Consider the following 10,161-nt stretch of genomic DNA (forward strand, 5'->3'; position numbering starts at 1 on the left):
AGCTGACTGGAATCCCACCACAAGAGATAGAAGGTAAGACAACGTTCACATACTGTTCTTGTGTGCATTGCAGTTGGATGTAACCTTTTTCATGTTTGCGAGAGATGACTCTATCAATGTTGTCAACTTTACTGATTCAAAAGTGTTACCGATAGTACTACAGTATATGTGGCCCTGTAGCGCTCTAGTAAATTAACAGTGCATTTATATATAGCGCTTTATAGAGATTGTGCACCTGCTCACCGGGAGCAACTAGGGTCTTGCTCATGGTTGGCAGTGTTTTGTTTGAATTAAATGGTGATAAGGAAACATTGATGCCTGCACCCAATGGCTATAGTTTCCATTTCTTATGGAATACAATCATGATCATGGATTCATTGATGACTATTGTTCACTGCTTTTATTGTGAATCTCCTAACCTAGCCGCAAATTGCAACACTAGATTTTTTTTATAATGGCCGAATCTAGGGTTGCAATAGCCTACCTCCCATAGGCAGCCGATGCATGAAAACAGTTTTTTGCTAACTGATTGTATTAAACGACTTCAAACTCACCAATATTGTAGCTCTATGGAAAGCTTGGAATTTACTCTTGCTAACTGCAAAGTGTTTGTTTCTGAAAAATCCACCGAAGAATTGTTATGATTTATTTTCTGTCAAGAAATCCGAGCAGACATGGTTTATTTTCTAAGTGCTGAACTTCGGAAGCGCTCGTCTTCTATAACGCCATGTACCGCTGCCACCTGCATAATGTGACATTTAGAACCAGGTGGTCACAGGACCGTTGAGGGATTTTCCACGAGCGCTTCCAAACTCCGGGACTTAGAAAAAATGATCACCTGAACCAAATTTCTTGGATAGAAAGTAGCTCCTAACATGTCTACTGTGGATTTTTCTGAAACAAACACTTTGCAGTTAGCAAGAGTAAATTCCAAGCTTTCCATAGAGCTACAATATTGGTGAGTTTGAAGTCGTTTAATACAATCAGTTAGCAAAAAACTGTTTTCATGCATCGGCTGCCTATGGGAGGTATTGCAACCCTAGATTCATCCCATTATAAAAAAATCTAGTGTTGCAATTTGCGGCTACTCCTAACCCTACCCCTACCCCTACCCTCAGCCTAAATAACTGCAGTATCAAATGGGCTGAAGATGTGTTAATACTACAGCAAATATGTGAAGTTTGATCTATGAAACTGAATTATTTGTTTTGAGGGTTCTGAATCCTTCCAGAATGTTCTGTGGTGGCTGCTCCAGCCAATCAGGGCCCTCAGGCTGGCAGATAAGGTTTCTGATTGGAGGTGATGAGTTGCTCCTGGGGTTTCATATGGAAGCTGGCCGGCACCATATAGAAGAGTTCTCATTCCATAGCTTAGAGCATTTTCTCTGTTTTTGTGCAACACTTTTGTATGATGTAGGTATAGGGCTTTAATTTACAAAAAAATATACACATTTGAAACTTGGAGATATGAGGTTTCTGCCTGACAGTGAAGAAATGGTAGAGTAGCCTAGAGACCATCTTCAACCACCGCTGATGTGTTGGTTATATTGTGTTCACATATTATACAGATTGATTAACATGATGTTTTATTCATTAACCTTTTAAACATTTTCTTGTGTCCATCTGGGCTCTATACTAGCATATCTCTTGTCTTTGTTTTGCTGAAAATATCTGATCTACAAGCTCACAATGCATTGCATTCATTGTGAAGGTAGTCTAATTATTTTATGAATGAAGTAGTGAATCTACAGATCATTTGCTCTGCCACTTTGGGGAACTGTTTAGAAACGTAACATGTTTGTAACTTTTCTTGCCTTGCCTGACATCAGACAGTGTTCGTATTCAAAGGTTAAACTCAGGTGATCACATTTCATCATTCTGAAGGCCCAGCAAACAATCTGCTAATCCGCTGACTAGAGACAAATTGCCAGACAATGGTGAGGTGTGTGACGAAAGCCAGCTCTTTCAAAAGTAATTTATTTATTTCCCCTGGAATTTTAATATATACACACATTTCTCACTGCCTTAAACTCATTTCTTACATACCTGTTCAATATTTCTATGGCAGGTGCTGGATTTCAATGTTTTCTGTCTATCTCTTCCTGCTTTTTGCATGAATTGGATCCTGGTCACAGTCCTGCACCATGAACACCATACCTTTCTCTCAACCTGTGTCTCCTGACAAGTCTGGCAAGCCTTGCAGCGATTAGTGGATCTGGGGTCCATATAGACCCATACAGAACTGGGGTGGAGTGGAGTACTCTTGGGATGGACACTTGTTGAAGCTGGTCTGGATTTACTGGTGTCCAGGGAGGTATTTAGCTGGGGGTGTGCGTGCGTGCGTGCGTGCGTGTGTGCGTGCGTGCGTGCGCGTCCGTCTGTTGAGGGGATTCGTAGTTGGCTTCTGAGCTGCTGTCGTCTGTTGGCTTGCAGAGGGAAAGAAAATGTTATTAATGGGATAATGTATGATTCAACCTGATGGCTGGAATGTGTGTTTAACGTCTGCTTCCGTGAATGGATGCACATGGATTTCCCTCTTTCTCATGCATGACAGTGTGCCAGTGACAATGTGCAGTGTATGAGAGACCGTGCATGTACGACAATAAACCTGGATGCTCAGTTTCCTCTCATGTCTTCAGGGAAGCATGAGAAACACTAGGGCCTGAGGTGTCTGGTAAAGTGGAGTGCTTTTTGGATGGACACTTGTTGAAGCCGGTCTCGTTTTACTTGTGTCCAGGGAAATATTTAGATGGGCGGTGTGTACTACTGTGTAGGTTAGCTGCTCTTGGTCTGTGTTTGTTTGTGTACGCCTCCCTCCCCATTCAGGCTAAAGACAAAAAAATTCACATAGGCCTATTTATTTATTTTTGACTGAGTAAGTATTGAAATTGTGGGAAACCTTGTTTTGTAGGCTTTTCAATCGTCAGAGAACCATACTGTTATGTATGATATTTGTATCTTTAAGTCCAATATGTGTCAACTTCGACAAACCCTGTCTACTGAATTGTTGGTCATTCTGGTTAACAACTTTAACCCTTGTGACCCAGTCTTTCACACACACACACACACACACACACACACACACACACACACACACACACACACACACACACACACACACACACACACACACACACACGCACGCGCGCACACACGCACGCACGCACGCACACAGTACCTCACCTCCATTCAGCAAAACCGCACAAACACTCATTTATTCACTTAAAGCCTGGACAAGGAGCTCTCGAATAAAATGTATCTTCAGAGAGAAAGTGAGAGAAAGAGTGAATGAATGAATGAAAGAGAGGGGGAGGGTAAATGCAATTTGAGAGCCATTCATAACATGGTGTCAATTAGCAGCAACGTTGATCAACACTGAACTCACAATGAATGGAGCGAAAACAGGAAAGATTATGAATGAGAGAAAAGAGAGTGAAGAGGAGGGGTGCGGTTGGAAGTGGTTGTGTAGAAGGTCTCCATGGCTGCGTTGTGCGCCAGGGGCCCGGAACTAATGTCATAAAGCAGTTAAATGGTTAATTGTGCAGGTTTTATTTTAGGTCTGGTCAAAGGCCTGGACGGGAATTAGGCTGAAGACCCAGATGCAGCTTGTGTTGAAGTGCTGGTTGCCACACTGCTCCTGACATCTCCTTTCAATGCATTCTCATTCCAGCCCTCCATTCTCTCTCTCTTTCCCTATCCATCTCCATCCATCTTTCATTGACAACTGTTTTTCATGGGTGTAATTTATTAGCTGCTATAATCACAAGCATAAGCACACATGCACACACAAACAAACACGCACGCACGCACGCACTCACGCGCGCGCGCACATACACACACACACACACACACACACACACACACACACACACACACACACACACACACACACACACACACACACACACACACACACACACACACACACACACACACACACGGCACAACCCTGAATAGAGTTCCAAAGCTTTTGAAGCATTCATCAAACATTGCAACCTCAAGGATCCCATTCAGCCTGCTTCCTCCTTCACAGACGAGCGCGTACGTGTGTTTGTAAATGTACTTGAAATAATGTTGTCAGTAACTGTTTGTAGTTGTGACAAAAAACAGCCTGTAAAGTGTGGAGAGTGCGGTTTGTGTTTGTGAATGTTGTGTGCTCTTGAGATAACTTTTGGCCTATTACATGGCTATATAATATTATATTGCTGCAATTTTCAAAGCGGGTTTGCTAGTTAGTTTTGTAAACGCACACTACAGTTGTAGTTATTGTTTTATGTAACCTCATTTTTATTTTTATTTCAGCGCGCGCGCGCGTGCGTGTGTGCGTGCGTGCGTGCGTGCGTGCGTGCGTGTGATACAGCTGCATTCACCCATTTATTTCTCCCTGTTGGCCAGGCTAGGCTTCCGCTTCACACAAGCAACACAATATGATGAGACCCATGATACTGTCTGTGTGCAGGCATTCGTGTGTGCATGTGACAGTGTATTGTGTGCGTGTACACAACACAGCACCACAACATGTGCGTGCATGATGCATGCCTGTATTTAAAGACCCCATGTCTTTTCCATTCAGACCCAGATGGAGGGAAAGGAAACTAAATTAGCTCTGACAGGAGAAAGAGAGGAAGATATGTAAGCAGAGAGAAGTAGTAAATCTTGATTTAATAAATACATGTGCACACATTAGAAATTGGATATACAAATAGGCCTAATACCTATATAAAAATTTTAATCAGCAGTTTTAAATTGTCACCTTACGTATATCTCTTATCTCTGAGTGTTTGCCTGCTGCAGCTTTTGCGTGCTATCAGGCTTTGTTTGCCAAGTTCATTTGACTTGGCTGTCATTGCTTGTCCAGTGTCTGTAAATCAGGGTGGACCCGTGGAGCGTCATATGCTTGCAGTTGATCTTTGATCTCACACAACTACCCACAACACACACACACACACACACACACACACACACACACACACACACACACACACACACACACACACACACACACACACTATCTCTCTTTTACGGTTGGTATTATGATCATCTTTGCCACAGAATGTGACTGATATGGTTTAGAGCCCTAATCCTGGTGGGTTTTGATGGCAAAGTCGGGTTTATGACCCAATAATCAAATATAGACATGGTTTGTTACTGGACAGCCGTAAAAAACTTTCACATACTGTAAAACACACTGTGTGCGTTCGCACGCACGCACAATTCACTGTGGGTGTAACAAGTGTCAAAACTTGCTGCTTGTGGTCCTTTGTGCAAAGGGGAAATATGTTTGACCTGATAGTGTTGCTATGCCATGGCGTCACCAAATTCGGAAGTGATCATTCTCTGGAGTGCATGAAAGTGCACAGCAAATCCCATGGCAATCCAGCCACTAGTTTTTAACATGTGATATTTGAGACCGTACTTAAACAAATGATGGACCAAGCAAAACCAGCGTTGTTATCCTTACAGACCTTCTGCTACAAAATGTCCAGAAAAGTAATATTGAAAAAAGTCAAAATAATGAAATAATGTACAAATGCGATTGGGAGGGTGAAACAAGAGGGGTGTGGACTGTGGACCTTTTGAGAGACGAGTGTTGAAATATAATGAAATAGAATAGATGATGAGGGACATGGTGGTGGGGAGGGGGGGGTGGAGAGGGAGGTGGAAGAATTTGGAAAAAGGGCAGAGGGGCGAGAGGCTAACGATAGCTCTGTGATGATGGGAGAATGGAGGGAAAGCAGAGACAGAGGGAGAAAATGTTTCAGAACATGGCAGACGGCTGTAAGACTAATGGAGGTTTAGAGACGCACAGTATACATTATAAGTCCTAATGATGGGGGTAATATGAGGGACGGAGAGGTGCAGAATGGAGGGAATGATTTGGAAGGGGGCAAGGGGCTGAAGGGTAATGATGGTTCACCAAAGTGCATGAGTAATAAAGAGCAGAGGCGGATGGAGGATGGGGGAGTTTAGGCAGGAGTTGGAGAAAGGGTCAATGGGGTTCATGGTTAATAAAGGCCTTTTTTTATTATTATAATAGCTTACTAAAAAGGACATCAATGGTACTATAGGCATTGTTGGAGTGCTGGATGGCAGTACACACATTTACTTTGTCTCTTTGAGGTGATTTGTATTGACGGTTTCAAACTGACAACACTCACAGTGAACATTCCAACACAAATTCTTTACTGGTGGATACATGTCTACCATTGTACTAACAATTATGACATTGTAATAAACACAATATTAAGCTGACATTAGGCTAAAGTGGTTGATGATTGATTTCCTATGTTGTTACTTATGCTAAGTAAGGTACATATTAACCATGCAGCAGCCTACACGGAAATATCTAATGGTTTGACTTTCTCCTAACAACATGGAGACAAACACGAGTGTTTGGATGAAAGCTTTGGTGATTCTCTCCGTCCTGCTTTAGTTGGGGGAAGGAGAAGAGGGAGGGAGGAAAAAGTCATCAATTATGGGGTCGCAAGCCGAAAATAGCTGATCTACAAGCTTACAACTCGTCACTTCTGGGAAGCGCTGTGAACTCTGCAATTTTTGACTTGTGACACCATCTTACGCCTGGGTGGAAATCAGGGCTAAGAGTGTGCTGGGCTATAAGGGTAATGAGGGTGCAATGAGCTATATAGCATCACTGTCAGGCAGAAACCTTGTATCTCCAAGTTACATATTTGTTGTTTTGTCGTAAAGCAGAGCCCTGCTTCATCATACAAGACTGTCATACAAAACTAGTGAAAATGGCAGATCCACAAGCACACAAGGCCTCGCATCTATTTTCACTATTTTAAATCAGTTTTAAAATGATAAATACCAAACGAACGGTTTTGGACATACAAGGTTTCCACAACAATAGGTAATAAAAATAATGGAAAGGGTGAGGAAGGGAGGGAAAGAAGCCAACAGGTGCTGGCCATGTGTACACTGAATCACTAAAGACACACACACACACACACACACACACACACACACACACACACACACACACACACACACACACACACACACACACACACACACACACACACACACACTCTCATACATTGTCACACAGGACTGCAAAATTGTGTGCATGCGGAATGGAAGAGACACAGATGCTTCCCCTCTCTCTTTCGCACATGCATGCATTCACACATTTTGAGACACAATCCAGAGCTCTGCAAGTTCTTGTGTGTGTGTGTGTGTGTGTGTGTGTGTGTGTGTGTGTGTGTGTGTGTGTGTGTGTGTGTGTGTGTGTGTGTGTGTGTGTGTGTGTGTGTGTGTGTGTGTGTGTGTGTGTGTGTGTGTGTGTGTGTGTGTGTGTGTGTGTGTGTGTGTGTGTGTGTGTGTGTGTGTGTGTGTGTGTGTGTCCATCCAGCTGATGAATGAGAGGCTGTGCGTGACACAGAGGGAGATGACAGAGGTCCTAAATTCCTCTGTTTCTGCTGGGAGTCGTCTCAATTATTTACTTTCCCCACTCATGTATTCATTCTAAAACGCACCGCAGCACTTTAGGACTACCACACACAAAGACAGAGATACACACACTCACATATGCACGCAAGTGCACAAATGTGCTACACACACACACACACACACACACACACACACACACACACACATATCGCACACATAGCAAGGATCTTTCATCTGTCACATCTTCAATGTGAAGACTTATGAATCTTGGAATCAAAGTACAGATGCTGAAAGGAAGTTTAAGAGGTCAAGTGCAAATATTTGTAGGTAATGGCTGCAGTTCTTGATGCAGTGTAGACCTTTTTCCAGAGCGCTGCCGTGTAGCTGTGCAAAGTGGTGCCGCTTGACACCGCAGTTATCGTTGCTTCTCTGAGAAATCGGTCTATATAGAATCACATATCTGCGTGCGCGTGCGTGTGCGTGCGTGTGCGTGTGTGCGTGTGTGTGTGTGTGTGTCCCATTGGCCATTGAAATAGTGATGTGCGGGGTAAGTGGAGGAGGAAAGCTTTCATGTTTAAAATATGTTGTCATGGTCTAAAATAGATGGCCTGGTTTCAGGATGCAGTTGGCACCAACATGAACACACTGGAGACCAGTGGTGCCCCAGACTGCAGTCTGACCCACGCAGTGTCACTCACTCACTCACTGCTTCACTCTCTCACTCATTCACTCTCTGCAACCTGCCACGGGCATCTAAATAAACACACACACACGCGCGCGCACGTACGTACGCACGCACGCGCGCGCGCACACACACACACACACACACACACACACACACACACACACACACACACACACACACACACACACACACACACACACACACACACACACACACACACAACATATAAATTAATACATAATATGGATTGTGAAAATATACTACGATATGTAACTGAGCACTTGCACTTGCTCCCTGTGTTTGCTCTCACTAATCCAAGCTGAACATTCACACACAGATTATCTCTTACTGGCCGGGTGAACAAGTAAGATTATACTTTATTGGCTTGATGATAAGTAAATGATCTAGCCCTGTATTCATGTATATCAGTTATGCTAAATTAATAGTGTATGTGTTCCCCCAATTCATCTTATGACTCGTTTTTGCCTCCCTCCCTCCTCCATTCCTTCTCTCTCTCTCTCTCTCTCTCCCTCTCTCACACGCACGCACGCACACGCACACACACACGGTTCCCAGGAGTTCTCATACATGGAGGGGGCAGAATCTTCAATCAGACTCCTGCAGCCCAGTAATGCGTGTGTGTGCGTGTGTGCGTATGGGTTTGAGAGACACAAAAGCAGCTGGGCACCATGACCTCCTCGCCCACTCAATAGTGAGGGCAGTGCCAGGTCAGAGCACCTCCTACAGGGGGCAGGTGGTACTTTAGCCCCAGGCTGAGGCTTCGGCCTGTGGGAGTATCTAGTGTATGTGACCTCTTGGTCTAGGCCAGGGCAAGGAAGGGCCTGGGAGCAGAATGTCTGTCTGAATCCATGCCAGCCATGTTTGGCTGTCTGTCTGTCTGTCTCTCTGTTTCTCTGTCAGTCTCTCTGTCCATGTGTCTATCTCAGTGGTTCTCAAACCTTTCAGGCCGTGACCCCCCCAAAATAAGCACAAGCCAAGACAAGACAAGGACTTGTAGGGAATTGTAGGAGTTGATGTATTACATCTTGTTTGACTCGGCTCCACATGCAGATAAATATTGTGAAAATAGCAGATCTACAAGCTCACAACACCTCACAACGGTTATTTTCAAAAGAATTGAAAATAATATTTTCATTCTTTCAAAATCTATTTTAGGTATTAAAAAGTCCTTAAATTGTCACTTCACTGTCATCTGTCCATCCCAACAAGACTGAAATCGGGATCAAGTCTCTAGAGTCTATAGCAGATAAAGATGTGACACAACCTGAGTCTAGAAGCGTCTTAGCAAAGAAGAGCACTTCCAGCAGCAACAAACGTAACGGTAGGCTAGTCATATGACAGTCCAGTATAGTTTATTGTTTATGGTTCCCCATTAGTCAACGCCTTGGTGATAGCTAATCTTACAACATGTGAGTCAGACTTATTATATGTGAGATGGTTGTGAGTTCCAGGACATTTGTGCACTACTAGCTAACTGTAATGTGCATTGAGGAGGTTTTTGGAGCTGTGTGAAGCACAGGCTCCCTATACGTGGCCGTGTGGGTCTGTCTGTGTGTCTGTCTGTGTGTCTGTATGTAGCCTGAACTTCCTAAACTTCGGCACGCTACTAGTCCCACAGTTTTGCCACCACACACTCGCGCCATATGTCAAATCGACCGGCTTACTCGGGAATGGTGGGCTAGTAACTTGCTAAGAGAAAGGTTCAATAGTTTAATTGATATTAATTTATTAGTGAATTAATTTTCCCCATTGACTTATAATGGGAATCGCAAAAACTCACATTCAATTATTTGTCTCTCGCAAACCATAGGGGCTAGAGTTTCAAGACTTGGAGAGGAGGTTCATAATGATTTCAAGGATTAAATAAAAAATAATTGTGTCATTTGGCCGCATGGTGGCGCCATAACACCCCACTTTACGTTTTGGCCTGTAACTCTTGAACCGTAGGTCGGAAAATTAAAAATATTTTTTCCCTGGATTCCTTGGGTCATGACGCATCTCCCCATATAGGCCACGCCCATTTGCGCCATGATAGATTTTCCGCCA

Source organism: Nannobrachium achirus, assembly GCF_963921795.1.
Source record: "Nannobrachium achirus genome assembly, chromosome: 9".
In the NCBI taxonomy this organism is placed as follows: Eukaryota; Metazoa; Chordata; class Actinopteri; order Myctophiformes; family Myctophidae; genus Nannobrachium; species Nannobrachium achirus.